Raw genomic sequence first — 6,612 nt, 5'->3', positions numbered from 1 at the left:
ATTGGCAGTTTCAGAAAACGTTCGAAAACTCAATTATCTGCCTCTATCGCTCGAATAAACAAGAGCGATAGATAGGAAGATAAGGAAATTTCGTGGTAGGCTCTCTCCCTTCAGGTATGGATCCTTGAGGAAAGCCAATGATGCTTCTAAACGCGTTTAAAGTCCTTCCAGACGGGATGATGAAATCGGTAGATTTGATCAGAAAATAAATAGGGAAGTTTCCTCTACTTAAAATAAATTATTTCTCACCGTGTATGTACGAAATAAACCACCACTATTAAGGCCCCTTCACACTCGTGCGCGAATCGCGGCGCGAAGCTGCGATCGCGAGTGTGGAGTCCGGTTCGCTAATCAGAGAAATCGACTCCACACTCGCGTTCGCGGCTTCGCGCCGCGTAGTCTGGAGCGAGCTTTACAGATATAAAAGTTTCGAATACCTTACTTGTTGTTTTTCTTATTTTTTCGCAACTGTATTAAAAAACGTTGTTCGATTCATGTACGGAAATGTCATTCTTCACTCGTCACGAGATACCTCAGTACTCGTGGAGTAATGACATATTTTCCGCACTAGCATCGAAATGCTCCACACTCATGCGCGAATCACGGCGCGAAGCCGCGAACGTAAGTGTGGCGTCGATTTCGCAGATTGTTCACGCGTTCGCGCCTAGTTCCCCGTTTTTTGTCGGTTTATTAGCCCGCGTCAAAGGAGGCGCGAAGCGCGAACTGGGAAGACTCTACATTACATACTATTTTGACTCATATGTGGCAAGATAAAAAATAATATTATATAAAGCGGCTATATTTTACGGTTTTACAACAAAACGGTAAAATAGCTATATCACGTATGATGCCATAGATAACTAGCAGTTAAACTCGATCAGCTGATATTTTTCCGCCATCTTGGCGCGAACCAAACTGCGAAATCCCAATAAAGTTTGCGAGTGTGGAGTCATACGTCAACGTCGCGACATGTTCTCTCCGCGAAGTCTATGAGGCTATCGTTTTTTTGCTCACCAGTTGGCGCCTCTGTTGATGGTGGTCCAAAAGACTAAAGAACAGGTGTCAGTCATTGAAGTGACAAGTGACATTTGACATTTCGAACTATGGAAAAGACCATGGAGACTATATAAAGGAGCCAAATCTCTATGTATGAAAAGTGAGGTACCGATCGAATTTTTTTTGGACATGTCGCGACGTTGACGTATGACTCCACACTCGCAAACTTCACGGCTATTTCGCAGTCTGGTTCGCGTCAAAATGGAGCCAACGCATCAGCTGATCGACTTTAACTGCTAGTTATCTATGGAATCATACGTGATTTAGCTATTTTTTAATTTTGTTTTGTTGTAAAGTCGCTCCAGACTAGGCGGCGCGAAGCCGCGAACGCGAGTGTGGAGTCGATTTCGCTGGTTACGAACTAGACTCCAGACTCGCGTTCGCGGCTTCACGCCGTGATTCGCGCATGAGTGTGGAGGGACCTTAAAACCGTAAAATATAGCCGCTTTATATAATAAGCTTTTGCCCGCGACTTCATCTGCGTGGACTTAGTAACAGCAGCTAAAGTAAGTATAGCGCCTGGAAAAAATCTCATAGCAATTATTCAATTTGAGCATATTATGCACACAAATTAGCAGCCACTTCATTAATTATATCAATGAGGGCTATCGTTTTTTTGCTCACCAGTTGGCGCCTCTGTTGATGGTGGTCCAAAAGACTAAAGAACAGCTGTCAGTCATTGAATTGACAAGTGACATTTGACATTTCGAACTATGGAAAAGACCATGGAGATTATATAAAGGAGCCAAATCTCTATGTATGAAAAGTGTCCATCAAAAAACAATAATTAGGCGGCGCCACTATACACCGAAATACTACTAAAAACAACCTACGTAATTTGGTCGGGTTATTTGTTGGTTCATGTTATACTCATGTCCCAGAGCCTAACTAGCGCTACCGGAGAGATTAGGAACTATTATTTAAAGCTGAAAGCGGTCACTTTTGCAACAATTCTGCCATAAGAGATTGGCATCCTTTCTATACCATCCATAAGAAAAGACCACCATCTACACTAGCGCCCCTAGCAGCGAATTTATACGCGTTAGCCCTCATTCCACCTCGCTTTTTACTTTCTTAAGGCATGATTTTCGGGATAAAAACTATCCTTTGTCCTTCTCAGGGACTCAACTTGTCTCTATGCCAAATTTCATCTAAATCGATTCAGCGGTTTAAGCGTGAAGAGGGAACACACAGACAGACAGACTTTCGCATTTATAATATTAGTATGGATAATTATTATTTGTCTTGCCACATATGAGTCAAAATAGTGTGTAATGTGGAGTCTTACCAGTTCGCGCTTCGCGCCTCCTTTGACGCGGGCTAATAAACCGACAAAAAACGGGGAACTAGGCGCGAAGGCGTGAACAATCTGCGAAATCGACGCCACACTTACGTTCGCGGCTTCGCGCCGTGATTCGCGCACGAGTGTGGAGAGCCCTTTAGATATGCTCAGGCCCGACGGGCGGCGCACGTATCGATCGATTGTGTAAGGTGTCGCCGTACGTGCGTTAAGGACGCAGCTTTAAGCTAGAGCGAGAAAGATATATTTTGACAGCACCAAGGTCGCGGCGCGGTGCGGTAGTCTGTTACGGATTTATGGCAAGCCAGCTTTGTCAAAAGGGCGGCAAATTTTAAAAATGTAAGCGCAAAGGATCGATATCCCATCATCCAATGTAAATTTTGACTAGGTATCGCACCTTTTTTGCCAGTAGAAAAGGTTGGTTTGCTACATTGGTGTTATAGTGTTGTAGGTATAACGTTAATAATAATAATTCAGCTTGTATACGTCAGGCTTCAGGCCAACTTCAGGCGTTCAGGCTTGGGCCCACTAGCCCGGATGGGCTGATGCGGATTGGGGACTTCACATACACCTTTTGAATTTCTTCGCAGATGTATGCAGGTTTCCTCACGATGTTTTCCTTCACCGAAAAGCGAGTGGTAAATACCAAATGATAATAATAATAATAATAAGCGCGCAAGGCAGCTTGTGGCGAGCTGTTGGGGAGTAACGACCCCACGGACCCGACTGCTCCAGAGAGTCGGTCAGGGTCTCCGTCTTCGGCGTGTCTTCGTCGGTCGGAGTGGAACCCCAAGGAGACCCGCAGGACTACCTATTATACTTACTTTACTCTTTGCGCAGGACTCTCAGCTCTGGCTTGCCTTAATTGGCCGTTCAGAGGGGAGTTGTCAGAGTTATATGCTCCAGGGGTGGAAGTGTTAAAGAGCATAACGCCGCGAGTAACTTCGGAGAAAGCGCAGCACACCTCTCGACACCCCTAAGCCACTCACGCCGGTGCTGCGCCTGGCCGTCTTTACGATGGCGCATCAGGTGCCCATCTAACGAGTGGCAAGTGTGACTGTATCTTAGCACAATGTTATGGCAGGTGTCCGGAACTCTTAGCATTAGCCCAGTCTTATGTTCCATCCAAATTTAAGCCATAGACCAGGACTCGTTACACTTTTCTATAATAGCTCCCATTGCCTGCTGAAACCGGTTTACTGGTATCTATTTATGTACCTACCTGTGAACGGGTTCCAGCAGGCGTTCTACGTGATATCAAAACTCTCCAAACGGACTCTACGTGTTGGATCTATATTCCCACGCACGCCTTATAAATGACCGGGCCTGAAAACCCGAGAGTTTGTAATGGAGATACAAATAATAATACATAAGTTCGGAAAAATTCATTGGTACGAGCCAGGATTTGAACCCGCGACCTCCTGATTGAAAGTCAGCCGTCAAGCTCGGCGTTCTCCATACAAATGTAGTTACGCTCTCATTTTAAAACGACTCGCTAGATTGCTCTTAAACTTTGTACTTACAATGGGATGATGGGATCAGGTATATATAGGTCTGTAATTAGTTTATGTCAGCGATTCATTAATGTAGCTTCAGATACCATAGTAAAAAAAATACAGCGAATTTAAGTTTTTCACACAAAACGTGTTTTTGCTCTATTTCGATTGTTTTATATACTAGAGCTATATAAACTAATTACAGACAGAGAATTACCTCATAGTCATATCATTGTATTTAAAACCCAACACGTAGTTTTAAAATGAGAACGAAACTTCGTTTGTAGTTCGACGTGTTGCCTCCCTGTCACACTAACGTACGAATTTACAAGTGCGACCGAGAGGCAACACGTCGAACGTGGTTCCCGGGAGGCCCTCAGGCATCAACTTGTCACACCAAAATTTTGTTCTAACCGGTCATAATACATCGCCAAAAGCAAAATTACTTGTTTCAATTCGTCACAAGTACATTTGGTACTATTAAGTTACATCGTAGTTTTGTAGCTATTGGTCACAGTCAACTTAACAAGACGGAGCCCCACTTTGCTCTTCGGGCATCTGAAGCTACCTAACGAACCTAACCTATCTATTGATTAAGTGTGACGTCCGTTACACTGGGAAAAAAAAGCGTAGTAACAGATTTACAGTGTGACCAATAGCTACAAAACTACGATGTGACTTAATACAACTAAATTTACTTGTGACGGATTAAAACAAATAATTTTGCTTTTGGCGGTATGACCGGTTAGAATAAAACTTTGGTGTGACGAGTTGATGCCTGAACCTCGTAATGTTACAATGATGAAACATGAAATTTTTTAGGTAGGTAAGTTCTATTTCACTCAGAATCTACAATAACTTGTAAACCAACCCAAAATCCACGGAACAACACAAATCATAATTACAATTACTTTGATTAAATAAACAATCACTCACTTAGGTACTAACACCAAACATTTGAAGAAGTGAACCTAAACCATACAGACGCCTGTCTACTGCCATTGATAAAACTTGACATTTACTTACTTACTCTTATTAGAAAAATTCATTTCTCATTTAGCATTAAGTTGAAATATTTCCTTATTTATTTAAAGAGTTAAATCAACAAAAGGAGTTTTAGGGTAAACTGGCTTAACCGTTGTGAGTACAAAATACGAGTGATTACCTGACTTTAGTTTACTTCTTACTTTTTGGTTAAACCACTCCATGGCGTCAGTTTGTGTGCTGAAAATAGAGAGAGCCGGCTCTGTCCGAGGGAGACCGGCGACCTCAAGCGGAGGCTCTGGGACGATTTCTTCAGTTACATTGTATTCATCGTATTCTTCATTTGGCAAAGTAGTTTGTGTAAATTCTGATGTCCTGGTAGGTGTAACAGTTGAAGGTTCTTGTGTAGTGGATTCTTCAGTTATAGTTGTTGTAGATATCACCGTCGGCGTTTGTGTCGTTGACAGTGTTGTAGACATTGTTGTTGACATTGTCGTTGGAGATGTTTCTGCTTCATTTAAACTCCGGACCGGTTGCGGTTCTATTTCATTCATTCGATCATCTGGATATAGCTCCGTAATTGTAGAGTTGATCCAGGAAAGTTCCGAATCTATCGTATTGAAAACTATTTGTTCGTCGTTGCATAGCTTATTATTGGTCGCCGCGGTAATGGCCATTACTTTACCGTTCAAAATTAGTGGAACACCTTGCCTTTGAAAGCATTTCTTCAGTGTTGTTGAATTGCTGTTGGTCTTAGCGCCACATACGTGATGTCCGTAAACGTGTTGCCCTGGTTTACCACACGTATCGACGATCATCTCGCGCATTCGAGTATTGCCATCATCCATGAAAGGATAATAGGCCTTTAGCCCTATAGCTGAGAGAGTATCTACAGAGCTGAGTTGTGCCGTCCATCTTAATTTCCAATCAATATTGACAATCACCAATGCGATGTCATGTCGTGATTTAGTTTCCATTCTGGGCTGTTTATACGTTCTAATGATATTTATGCTTCTCGCATACTTGTGTATGGACTGGCAGGACGTAGCGCAATACGAGGTGGTAAGGATCACATCCTTGTGAATAACGGTGCCAACGCAGCACTCGTCTGGTTCTGCAGCACAAATTTCGCAGGTGAACCTCACGAGTTGCTCAAATCTTAATCCATGTAAGCCGTCTATTATACAGAGTAAAGTTACACTGAAATACCATGTTCTGAGATTTAGATTCATTTTACAAATGAAATTATATAGGGTTATAAAAATATTGTGATATTATATTTTATGATATGCTATTTTTATTGGCAATTTTTACACCTATAATTTATTGATTTTTTTTCAACATTTTTCATTTACATACAAAATGTAACACTACCAAGACTTACCAGTCATTTTGACAGATATGTACCTACTTAAAAAAAATTTAACTTGACAAGAAGATTTGACCTCTTTATACCTTTAAACGAGCAATTCTTGTATATATGTATGTATTTATTTTATATATATTTCGGGGATCTCGGAAACGGCTCTAACGATTTCGATGAAATTTGCTATATGGGGGTTTTCGGGGGCGAAAAACCGACCTAGCTAGATCTTATCTCTAGGAAAACGCGCATTTTTGAGTTTTTATATGTTTTCCAAGCAAAGCTCGGTCTCCTAGATATTAATATTTAAATGAGCTATCCGTTATTATTATCATAAGTACCAGAATTAAATTAATTTTGTAGATCAATTAAGCTCCGAACTGTTAAGTTTAACCAGAAAGGCTCTTCCGAAC

The sequence above is a fragment of the Cydia strobilella genome, chromosome Z (assembly GCF_947568885.1).
Source record: "Cydia strobilella chromosome Z, ilCydStro3.1, whole genome shotgun sequence".
In the NCBI taxonomy this organism is placed as follows: Eukaryota; Metazoa; Arthropoda; class Insecta; order Lepidoptera; family Tortricidae; genus Cydia; species Cydia strobilella.
This window is presented reverse-complemented; position numbering follows the sequence as displayed.